This window comes from Camelus ferus, chromosome 6, assembly GCF_009834535.1.
Source record: "Camelus ferus isolate YT-003-E chromosome 6, BCGSAC_Cfer_1.0, whole genome shotgun sequence".
In the NCBI taxonomy this organism is placed as follows: domain Eukaryota; kingdom Metazoa; phylum Chordata; class Mammalia; order Artiodactyla; family Camelidae; genus Camelus; species Camelus ferus.
This window is the reverse complement of record NC_045701.1, coordinates 84,994,691-85,006,787: the sequence shown is the minus strand read 5'-3', so window position 1 is coordinate 85,006,787 and position 12,097 is coordinate 84,994,691.

Here is a 12,097-nt window from a genome sequence, read left to right as displayed (position 1 = left end):
AGAGACATTTCCTACTTGCAAAACTGCGGTGAGCTGGATTCCTGTCTCATCTTCCCAACCGTCCCAGGAGGTGGACAGTTTCACCTGAATTATGCAGATGAGTACACAGAGGCCTCGGGAGGTACAGGAATTTGCTGGGGCTGAGATAAGTGGCTGGTAGCAGAGATAGTTATTCAAACCAGGTCTGCTTGACTCAAAACCCACGGCATTTCCCCACCCCTGCTGCCATCTCACGAGCCCCCTGTCCAGCACCTGATTCAAGTCCCCAGCCTCCCCCAGGTCTCCCAGCACCCCCAGGGTCCAGGCCCTGAGCACACACCTAGTCTGTTCCAGGAGCTGGCGGTGCAGCCGTGGACAGCGCCAGGTTCTGTGCTTAAGGAGCTGGTGTCCAAGTGGCTGGAGGCCAGCGGCACAGAAGTAGGCAGGCAGGTGAAAGAAGACCGTTTCGTGAGTGCTGAAGGTTAAGAATAAGTAGGCCGGGGGATGTGCTTTAAACTTGGGGAGATGGAGAAGAGACCCACGGGACAGAGAGAAGAGCAAGATCAGAAAGTCCCTGGCCAGAGTGAGAGCGTGGAAGAGGGCAGCCTTCACGGCGGAGGAGAGCCGCGGGCAGCGTGCTGGGGCGTGGGAGCGGGCATCCGGGTCCTGACTTATTGCCTTGTCTCCCTGTCCTGACACCCAGCCTCAATCTTGTCCCCCTGCCTTCCCCTACCCTCCACGGCCTGCACTTCATTCCCCTGCGCCCAGTGGCCACTGAAGCCCTGACTCAAATGACCATGGACTCAAAGCTCCACCCACTGCCTGTCTCCAGCCACCAGCTGCCACCTCCTCAGAAGCCCCTTGGCCCTGCACTTCCCATGGATCCCTTAAGTGCCTAGACTAGCCCAGATTAAGGCCCTGGGATCAGATGGCCTGGTCCAGAGAACATCTGGACCCACCTGCAAGCATCCTCCTGGGACACCCACACGGACCCAGATCGCAGCTCACCCTAGCCCTCACCCCAAGGCCAGTGACCTTGCCCAAATCAAGCCTTCAGAGTCACCTCCAAGGACCCACCCAGGCCCCCACCCTGCCCCAGTCCTGCTCAGTTTCCCCCATGTCCCCACCCAGCACTGAGTTCAGAACATTGCTCCCAACTCCTCCAGCCATACCTGTGAGGTGAAGTCATAGAGGCCCAGGGTGGCTGAGAGCCCCTGCCTTGTGCCTCTGTCATCACGCCCCACCCACACACCTATGGCACATGCCTCCTGCCCAGCATGGCCTGCCCAAGGCCACCGGAGTGTGCCTGGTAGGAGACGGCTGTGACTGGGAGGTGGGGTGGGTGTGGCGAGGTGATGCAGACATTCTGTGGTAATGCTCTGCCTTCTGTGGCTCCATCTCCATGACCACTGTCATCATAAAATAAGAACTGAAATGATATGTGGTAACGATAATAAAACAGTAAGACTAGCTCCCACAGAGGGCCTCCATGTGCCCAAGGCACAGCTCAAGGACTTTGCGTGGATTATCTCAACAGTGGGGAGGTAGGTAGGCAGGGTGATGCCCATTTTACAGGTGCACAAGTTGAGGCACAGAGAGGGGTGAGATTTGAGGAAGCACCAGGAGTCTGACCCTTCTCAGACTCATACCCTTTCTGAGGCTGTGAGCCTCCAAGAAACCACCGGGATGACTTGACTTGTCATTTGAGAAAGGAAATCATTTCCGATGTCCTGGAAGCAACAACAGTCAGTTCACTCTGACACTTGTGTGTTGTTTAGGTTCTAAACCTTACACCGCACAGACTTTGAGCTCTGCCTGCAGTAATTTTTTTTACTTTCTTCATCTCAGAAGGGAAGAGTATGAAAGCTACTGGTCCAGCCCTGAGGGGCCCCTGCAAAATTCCGAAGTCATGGAACAGCTTATACAGAGGCGGTGAGGGTTTACAACGTGCCTGTTGCAGGTGCGAGTTCAATGGATCCTCCCGGTGGATTTCTCAAGCATTTCCCCAGTTTTATGGGTGAGGAGATCAAGATCCTGAAAGGTGAAATAACTTGAGGAGGTTGTGCAGCTGGACAGTGATAGTTGTGGAGGCTGGACCTAGATTTTCTGACTCTAGATGGAATCTTCTCGTCTCCACCTTTCTGTTTCCCTGTTATCTGATATTTTCCCAGTGGGAGGTTTTTCCCCAGGAGGAGGTCTTTCCCCTGCTGCTTCAGATTCCTGGGGCTTTGCCGTTGCTTTCCTTTCCCCCATTGGTGATGGTCTCAGATATCAGTCATTTACACTTTAGTATGAGTAAGTCTCAATCAATATATTCTCTCTCCAAAAACATTGTCCTTCATTTTACCTTGGACAGTAGAGACAGTCCCCTGTAATGGGACAGTCTGGTCTCAGCAAACGGGCTATGCCTACTAAGAGCATACCTTTGCAAATAAAGGGAACCTTTAGCAGTCCATGCATGGTTTTCCATGCATGGATGAATGAAGGGAAACTTCCTTCCCACTTCCTTGATGCTCCTGGCACCTCCTTCCATCTTCAGGGTGAGCCTGTGATGACTGCTTCCGAGGCTGTATCACTGCTCATTCTGGCTTGCGGCTTGTCCTGGACTCCATTTGGGATTATGTGGAGCATTGCTGGAGGATGGATGTATGGTCTGGAGGGTTTCTTCATCACTTCTTCCCCAGCTCTGTGAATTAGCCCCTTCCTTGCTCTAAGGTAGACAGCTATTCTGTTTCCCTAACTTTCTAAAAACTCAGAAATAAGTGTTTCCCATCCTTAACTGCTCTATAGCATCAAACACCCAGCAGTTACTCAAATAGGGACATCTTTTCCTCTGCTAAGTTCCCTGCAGACCTCTGCCTTTCTCAAAATTCTCTTTTTGCTGCCTGATCCATTATTTATAGCATTTTCCATTTGATGGGAGTGAGGATTGCCCCACCCCTCGGACTCCAGCAGTGTTAAGCCCACAACACACCCTCTCAAGAGCCCAGAGGATGAAGATGGTGAGCAGTGCGTGACTTGGGAGAGAAGAGTCAGCTGTTCCTCACGTCCATTAGTACTATGATCACTGTTGTTAATATTAATTACTGTTAATATTACTAATTATTAAATTGCCACCTTCCCAGTGACCATTGCATTGATGGCATTGCTCATATCTTGGTGTAGTGGGCAAAGCAGGTTCTTCCGTGATCCCATTGAAGAAATGGGAACACTGAGGCAGAGAGAGGTGGAGAGACCTGGGCGAGGTGGCCCAGCTTGTGTGTGATTCATCAGGATTAGAACCCAGGTCCCCCTGACCGTAGGACCCGTGCTGCTTCTCAGCAGTTATGATGCTTCCCCGAGAGCAGGGCTGAGAGTTATGGGGTTCAAGGACAAGTCGGGGGTCCCATCGAGAGCCAAAGGGGGCTCCCGTGCATAAGCCAGAAAACACAAAGAACATTCCTCTCCCAGCATGCCAAGTAACAGCCTGGGAATTAGCTTCTGTGGGATCCACAGGCATCTGGCAGATTCCCACTCCATGGCTCCTCAGGCACCCGGCTGCTGCCCTTTAAAGACAACCAAAAAATCCATTCCTGTCTTAGCGGAGCTAATGATCATCTATACATGCCTGGAACTCTGACCTCCAGAACTGGTCACACCCCCTACTGAAATCCCTAGCCCTACTGTTTCATGACCCACTCCCTTCCCTGTTGCCTCAACACCAACCAATCAGAGATTGTGCACAACTGATCATGTACCGTGTGACACCCTTCGTGCCTGATGTCACGCAAGCACAAAGAGGTAAAAGTTCCCTTCCTTATAAAAGACCTCAGCAAGCGAGCCTCGGGGCACAGACACCTCTCATCTGTCTGCCTGCTGTTGCCTGTAGCAGCGTATTTAATAAACTGTTCCTTCACCGTTGTTTCTGGTGAATTCTTTTACCGCCTGTGGCACTGGCCGGCCCTGTCCCACAGCAAGAGTGGATGCGGGGAGCCAGGTGCTGCTGGGGTCTTTTTGAGGCCTTGACTTTGATGGTACAGGTGAGAGTGCACCCACCCACCCGAGTCTCTGCCTGTCCTGTCAGCCCCCCTTCCCTTCTCCTGACCGGCTCACTCCTGCCCTCTCCCCTCTCTCTGTCCCCAAGCCCGGGGTGATAGGAGAGTTTGACAAAAATGCTCCAAACTGTCTGCAAAAACTCAGCACTTACTAGGAATGACTTTATGTGGAGCTGTGGAGAGAGTCCCAGTTTTTCCTCAGTTTCTCCTAAACTTATTCCACTAATGGTATCTAATTTAATTTTTTTCTTTCTCTTATATCAAGATATTCGTATGAGGGTGTGCATCCACTTAATAACCACGTGATACCTGAGAGAGTGCTCACTCTCCCGAACTTCAGTTTTCTTATCTGTGTAGTGGGAACTACAGCAGTCCTTCCCTTGTAGGCTTGTAAGAATCAAATTTATGTATGTGTGCATGTCCCTGTGTGTATGCGTGCACGTGCACGTGCACACACTGCTGAAATCAAATCGGTGGGTGTGATGTTGCGACTTATAACAAGAAATATCTATTTGGTCTTAGTCCTCAATATCCAGCACAGAGCTCTTAAAACCCTTGGAACCTCCTGTGATGAGAACGATAAAGGTGACCTTTGTTGTGGTCTCTCCTGTCTCACTGCTGCTGAGGTGTTGGTATCCACCCAGCACCATGTGTCAGCTGCTGCCTAGACCCCTCCTTGCTCAGCTTAGAGATAGTTTAAGGCTGATTGTCCCGGACAACCCCTGTCGACGAACCTAATGCCTTATGCTGGGCCGCCACTGCCTATGCCCGTGTCATGGGTTAGTGCCCCCGTGGGGGGAGAGAGACTCCTTGTCATGTGTTCCTGGGCTGCAACACCCCACCAGGCTGGCAAAGTTCACCCAGAGAAATATCCAGTCTCATCTTTCTGAAAGGCAGGCAGGTAACAGGTGGACCTCTTTATTCTGCGAAAAAGCTTTAAAGAACTGGTCCAATGTTGGTTCTCACCTGAGCTGTATATAGACATCCGTGTTGTCACACAGCCCAAAAGTCAGTACCCTTATAGCGGCCAGGTAGCTAGGCAGCTGTAGGCCCACTGTTGGTGATCAAATCCACAAACAAAGATATAACCAGGTGGGGCACGTGTAGTTTGGCCTGATGTAAGTATCTGGACTCCTATGTTATTTAACCAAGATGCTGGTAAATGACAGCATTCGGGGAGGTCTTCCTTTGAAATCATGGGAAAATTTGAAAGAAATTCATTCATGGTTTTTGAGAGGTTTCTTGGCCGCTGTGTTAATTTAATTGTCACCGTGGAGAGAGAGGTACAGGGTACAGGGTACAGGGAAAGGAAGATGCAGAGCCTTACTCTATAGGTCAGAGTAATTGCGGTTAACACTTGGTATGCCAGAGAAGCTTGTTACAAGGATCACTAAAGGGCCCTGATATGCACTTACAAACGGATTTTCTGGCAGCATATCCAACAGCCAGAAGGGTTCCAGGTTTTGCTGAAGATTGGGAAATTCTAACAAGTGAATTATCTTTCCAAAAATACACAGGGATGGAGAAATTAATCAGAAAAAAATTTGAAACCCTACCTTCAAATAATAGTGATTATTCACAAAACTGTCCCAAAAGACTGATTAGCCAGAGGCTGTGGAGTTACTTACTGATCTGAGAACTGCAAAGAGGACGGTTCAGTACTTGCAGTGCACCAGCACGTACACAGTTGCTCTCTAAGAAAAGGTAAAGTACAAGAGAGAAAGCAATTATTTTAAAAAGTTTGACTAGGATGTAAGAACCCCATCTGGCTTTGGATATTTTCCTGACCTAAGAGTTTGAATGAACTTTTCTCTTTCGTTTTGAAAAGCAATTTCAAGTCAGTCAAGGGTTCAAACAAATAAGAGGCAAAGGGTGAGAAGAAGTCGAGTGTTGGGGATCTGGAATCAGCCAAGAGTTGGCTGATTTCAGCTGTGCTGACTTTCCAGGGCTTGGTTTCCGTTCCTCGCGGCGTTCCAGCAGACAGGACAAGATGACTCTGTCAATTCTTGTGGAACAAACTTAACTCGTGTGTGATGAATCCACGGCTTAACTCCCTGCAGCTTCACCAAGGAAGAGGTCACAAGAAGCATCTCATAAGCTCGGCTCCAGCGAGGATGGAGCTGTTCTTCCGGAGGCTTATTTTTGCAAGATTTCAGCAGGACCCAGTATCCAGGACAGAAGTGGTGCAGGGGAAAATCTGTGGGAAATACTAACCAACTAGAAGCAATCTCATATATAACAGTTAAAGTATCTCCCAATGATTGCACATACCTGACAATGTAGTTTTTTTGTTGCTGTTGTTTAATTGAAGTATAGACAGTCTGCATTGTTGTGTTAATTTCTGATGTAAGGAATAGTGATTTAGTTATACACAAACATATATTCTTTTTCATATTCTTTTTCATTATAAGCTATCACAAGCTATTGAATATAGTTCCCTGTGCTATACAGTAAGACCTGTTATTTATCTATTTTATGTATAGTAGTTTTTTAATTAGCTTTTTTGTGGGGGGGGGGTGGCTGGGAGAGGTAATTAGATTATTTATTTTTATAGGAGGTACTGGGGATTGAACCCAGAACCTCACACATGCTGAGCATGCACTCTACCACTTGAGCTATACCCTCCCCCCACCCCTTATTTTCTGTGTAGTAGTTTTTATCTGCAAATCCCTAACTCCCACTTTATCCCTCCACCCTCTTCTTTCACCCTTGGCAATACAGTTCTTTAATGTGAGTTCCTTCGGGATCTCCTAAACCAATTTGGGAACACAGGAAGGGTCTCTCATAGGACATCTCATAGGGGCTCAATTGGAGATTGCTTCTAGGGGCCACCCTTACCCAAAGCAGGGCAACAGGTAAGGCGTTAAATTAGCCTCCTGAAAAAATCCTGGCTAAAGCCTTTTGAAGAGTATGATTCATCTTTTCTGGTTTACCAGTAGACTGTTGTCGCCAAGACGCATGCAGTTTCCAGTGAAGATCTAAACCTCCTGAAAGCCCTTGAGTTATTTTTGCTGTGAAGACTCGTCCTCCATTGTCACTCTGAATAGACATAGGCAGCCCATACCTAGGGATTATTTCTTTTATTAGGGCTTTAGCAACCTCAGAAGCTTTTTTTCAGACCATCCGGGAAGGGTTTCTAGCCAGCCAGTAAAAGTGTCTAAAAACACTAGTAAGCATCTGAGGTTCCCAGCGGCTCTCAGCATCACAGTGAAGTCAATCTGCCAGTCTTCTCTGAGTCCAGCACCTTGAGCTTGAATTTCTTTGATTCCTGGGGGTGACCCAGTTTAGGGATTGTGTCTTGCACATATCATGCATTTCTGAATGACCTTTTGAGTTGCCCTTTGCATGTGTGGTCCTACAACAAATTCTGAGCTCACTGGAGGGCGGCATCCCTCCCAGAGTGGGTGTTCGGATGTGCATAATTCACCGCATGCTCCACAAGATGCTCAGGGACAAGCCTTTACCTTGCCTGTTATAAATCCATCCATCCTTACCGTGTCTATCGTCAGCGTCCTGAGAATGGTCAGGACTCCTGTCGGAGTCTCAGTCACTGGTCCTTTTTGAGTCTTCACTTTGGGTGAGCATCTTGTCAAGTCCACACCGGGGATTAGGGTCGGCATCGGGGATTTTGGTGCTTTGGTTTTGGCTGCCAGCTTTGCAGCTGGATCTCCTAGGCTGTCCTCCTGACTAGTTAGACAGTTAGTCTGACTTCTGATGCCCTGGACAATGGCCAAAGGCCAATTCCTTTGACTCATAACAGTTTCTAATATGTTTAGAATTTTTTTAGCATGTTTAATTTCTCTTTTTCCTTTCCATTAGCAGTCCTCTCTCTTTCTAAATAGCCCCATGGACATGGACCACTATACAAGCATATATTTAGAGTTTGGGAAAATAATGACTTATCTTTACACGGATGGAGGGCTCCCGTCAAGACTTTAGTTCTGTCTTTTGTGCAGAGGCATCTGGTGGAAGGGCTTCTGCTCCCAATGTCTTCGGATGGTTCACCAGTGCACTCCCAGCCTTGCATTGTCCCTAGTCCATAAAGGTGTTTCCATCTGTGAACAACTTAAGGTCCAGATTCCCCAGTGGCAGGTGCTCTGGTTCGGGATGGCTGGAACAGACTTGTTCAGTTATTTGAGTGCACTCATGTGCAGCTTCCTCAGCACGAGTGGGCAGTGGAGTGGCTAGGTCTACAGTGTAGGCTGTTTCAGACTGTTACCCAGTGAGATACCCGGACATTTTCCCAATCTTGCTGAAGTCAACTGGTACCGTCCCTTCTATTCTAGGGGCAGAAGTACACAAGGAGGGGCAGATACCATGGTAGGCTGTCCCAGTGTAAATCTTTCTGCCTCTTGTAAAAGGTCATGGGTGGCCTCCACAGCCTGAAAGCAAACTGGCCACCCCCTGGTGACAGAATCTAATTGTTTTGGGAAATATGTAACAGAGCCCTTTCTATTGCCCAAGTTTTGAGTCAACGCTCTGAGGCTAATTCCGTCTCGTTCATGTACAAACAAGTCGAAAGGCTTTCTGATAACTGGGAGAACTAACCCCGGGGCAACTAGTAACTTCTCTGTGATACATGGAGTGTCTTCTGACACCTCTCAGGCTAACCTAGAGGCTCATTGCTTCCTCCTTTGAAAACCTCATATAAGGAATCTGTTTGAATCCAAGGTTGGGCTCCAAATGCAGCAGAACCTGGCCATTCCCAAGAACCCCTCAAATGCCTCTTCATGGTGGGACCGGCAACCCTGGCTATAGCTCCCTTCTGTCAGGGAGCAAGTTTCTCTGTCCCTGTAAGAGTTTGAAGTCCAAGAATTTAACAGCAGGCTGGGAGATCTGTGCTTTTTCTTGGACACCTTATAGCCTTGTTCAGCTAGGAAGTTCAAAGTCAAAATCGTATTCTGGTCTGAGGTGTCCTTTGTTTTACCAGCAATCAGGCTATCATCACATCCTGGAGCAGGGCTCCCCCATTTAGATAATGGTCCCTTAAGTGTTTTTCTAGAATTTCTCCCAAATAGCATAGGGGAATTTTTAAATCCCTGAGGAAGTGCTGTCCAGCAGGACTGTTTGACTTCTATGTCAAGATCCTCCCATTCAGAAGCAAACAATTCTTGGGACTGAAATCTCAGGGGTATACAGAAAAAAAAAAAAAAAAAAAAAAGACATCTTTCAAGTCCAACACAGTGAACCAACAGAGATCTCTAAACAAGGCAGTGGGCAGAGTGTATGGCTTAGAGCCCACCGGATGGATATCTTCCACAATTGATTAATTGCTCTCGAGTCCTGCACAAACCAGTATCCATCTGTCCCTGGCTTCTGGGCTGTTAAAACTGGAATATTAGAAGGTGACCAGCAGGGGCATGTTAAACCCTACTCAAGGAAGGCTGTTAGCAGACTGTTTTAATGGGTCTCGTCTTGGGTGTGGGATTCTGGCCCTAGGATGGAGTCTAACGTACATAGGTGTAGCCTTCTTCACCCTCCCTCATCTCCCATCCGCCCACACCTGCGGAATCACCCCCATGGTATTTCCTCCAGAATCGTTGCAGGCTGTTCCTTACGGGGTTGGAGCAACAAGGCTTGCAATGCTCAAGCCTTCTCTGGTGGTGCTTTGATGTCCATTTGTCCTGATGCAGCAGTGACCTTGGCATTCAACGTAGTTACTAAATCTGGTTCCTGGAGAGGAGTGGGGCACTCAGGCATATATGAAAAGCTGTGCTTTAGGTGTATATTCTCCATCTGACAGTCTGGAGAAAGGGCTTTCTCCGGGTTTCCCCAGACACCTGGGTTACTAGCATATTCTCAGAAGAAAGTCTAGAAAGCTGGGTGTTTAAAACTGAGTTAGTGGCCTCCGTATCGATCAGAAAACCCCAAAGTTGATTTTCCACTGTGATAGTCAATGGGCCGCATGTGGGAGACACTGCTGGACTCGGCAGGATTAGAGGAGCCCCGGGACCCGTCATTGCTGGTCACCGGCAGCTGATGTTTGCCTTCCCCAAGAGGCTCCCTCAAGATAGGACACGCCTTTTTCCAGTTGGATCCCAGTACCTGACATCCCTCTCGGGTGGGAGTTTGGGGCCCGGAGCCTCCCAGCTTTGGCCAGGTCTTGTCAAGGCAGTCACCGGCAGGGTGGCCTGCTGTTTCATTTTTCCTTCCTCCTTTTTCTCCTGAACCTGGTCTCTGTCGTTAAAAACTTTAAAGTCAATGTCAAGAAGCTGAGACCTTGGCGTCCCCAGGAACCCCTTCTACCTTTTGCCAGTTTCTCTGTATGTCAGGGGTGCTTTGGCTAGTGGAAGCCGTGTTCACCATCTTGGGGACCTCTATCTGTCCCTTGCCTATAGACTTTAAAACCCCTTTCTAGAAATCCTGCGGGGTCTTCACTCGTCTTCTGTTTAACATCCTGTACTTTATGGGCTTCTTTTTTCAGGCAGCCCCTTTCCGTAGCCCTTCGAGAAGGCAAGCCCGATACTGTTCAAGTTTTGGTCCGTCTCCAGCGTTCACACTCCAGTTAGGATCTGCCGCTGGTGTAGCTAAGGCTGCCCGCCCCGGGATGTTAAGGGTGTCCATCTGCCTCCTCTCCACCCTTCTCTGGAACATTCAACATTCCTCTGAAGTGAGCAGGGTGTTCAATAGATTTTCAACCCGAGCCCAGGTTGGGTTGTGAGTTACAAGAATTGATAAAAACAAGATTTTCCACTCTCTGGGGGTCATCTTTTGGTGGGTGGTTCTTCGAATTGAATAGGTCTGAAGTTGACAAGGGGGAGTGGACCCAGATCCACCCCATCAGCCGCCCAGATGCAGAGCCCACTCCCCCAGGAAGGCTCTGCCTTAATGGCAGTTGCCCCGCCTGGATTAGGTTAGCTCCCTGGTCACACTGAGAACCCTGGTGGATATGAGGAGGGGAGCCCCTTCCTGCTCCTTGACCTCAGGGGTGGGAGGCGCTGGGCCTGGGGCTGTGGCTCAGCCTGGGCAGTGGTGATGGAGGAGCGGCAGCGCCACCACATGGGGGAGGAGGAGACGGACCGAGGAGTGTTTGAGTGATCAGAAATCGTCTTCCTTTTCGCTAACATCCGGCAAAACAGGTTTCTTTGCCTTTTCTCCTTGTTGACCCGTAATCTTACCTTTCTTTTGCACAGATATAATAACATTAAAGACTGAACAGATGTTATTTCATCCCATCTTTCTTCCCATTTACAAAATAAATCTAGCTGTAAAATGGCACTGTAATTTGAAGACCCTTTCTCTGGTCCCTTTTCTCCTGATTCCAAAGGGTACTGGATGCAGGCAGTATTGCAAAAAAATCCACTGTTTTATTTCTCCCCATAGACTCATAGCAAAGGTCAACAGTTTTGGAGAATACCACCGAAAGGGCTGCCGATGGCATCGAATTAGCATTTCCCGTTTTGGAGGGGTTTCGTCTCCAGCTGGCCTCAGCGATGAAGTCTTCCTCAGGGTCCTGATTGAGTCCTGACTGTGCGGTGCTTGCAGAAACCATCTGGGCCAACGAAGTCCCAGCAGGTGAGCCCCGGACAAGCTGCCGTGAACAATGAAGGCCCCGAAAGGTGTGTTCTCTTAAAAGGGGGGTCCTATGAAGTCATTGCTTGTCACGGGCAGACAGCCGGACACGTCTGTGAATTCTCCTGTAGCCTCGGGGCATCCTGAAGGCACAGAGGGAACAGTGACTCTTCTCTTTGGAGTCAGAAGACCCTCATAAGATGAATTCCTAGGGGACTTTTGTTACCCAAAAAGACGTCTTCTAGACCCAGAAACTGTTTTTCAGCCACAAAGTGAATTTAGGCACGTGCCCTGAAGTTGAGTGGGACTGAGCGGGAAGAGATCCCCTGGGGACATCCCTGGGGTGAACGGTCCCAGCAGCTGCTTGGACTCACCCACCGGTTCCCAATCCGGGCAAGGGGCCCACGAGCCCCAAGCAAAAGGTCTGCCTGGACTTGCCTCCTGGCTGGCTTGCCAAATTTTATTATGAACCAGGCTCGTTTGCCGCATGCACAGTAAGCTAAACTGAGATGCTGAGGTCTGTAGTAGAGAAAGAGTTTATTCACGAGGCGGCCAAGCAAGGAAACTGAAGG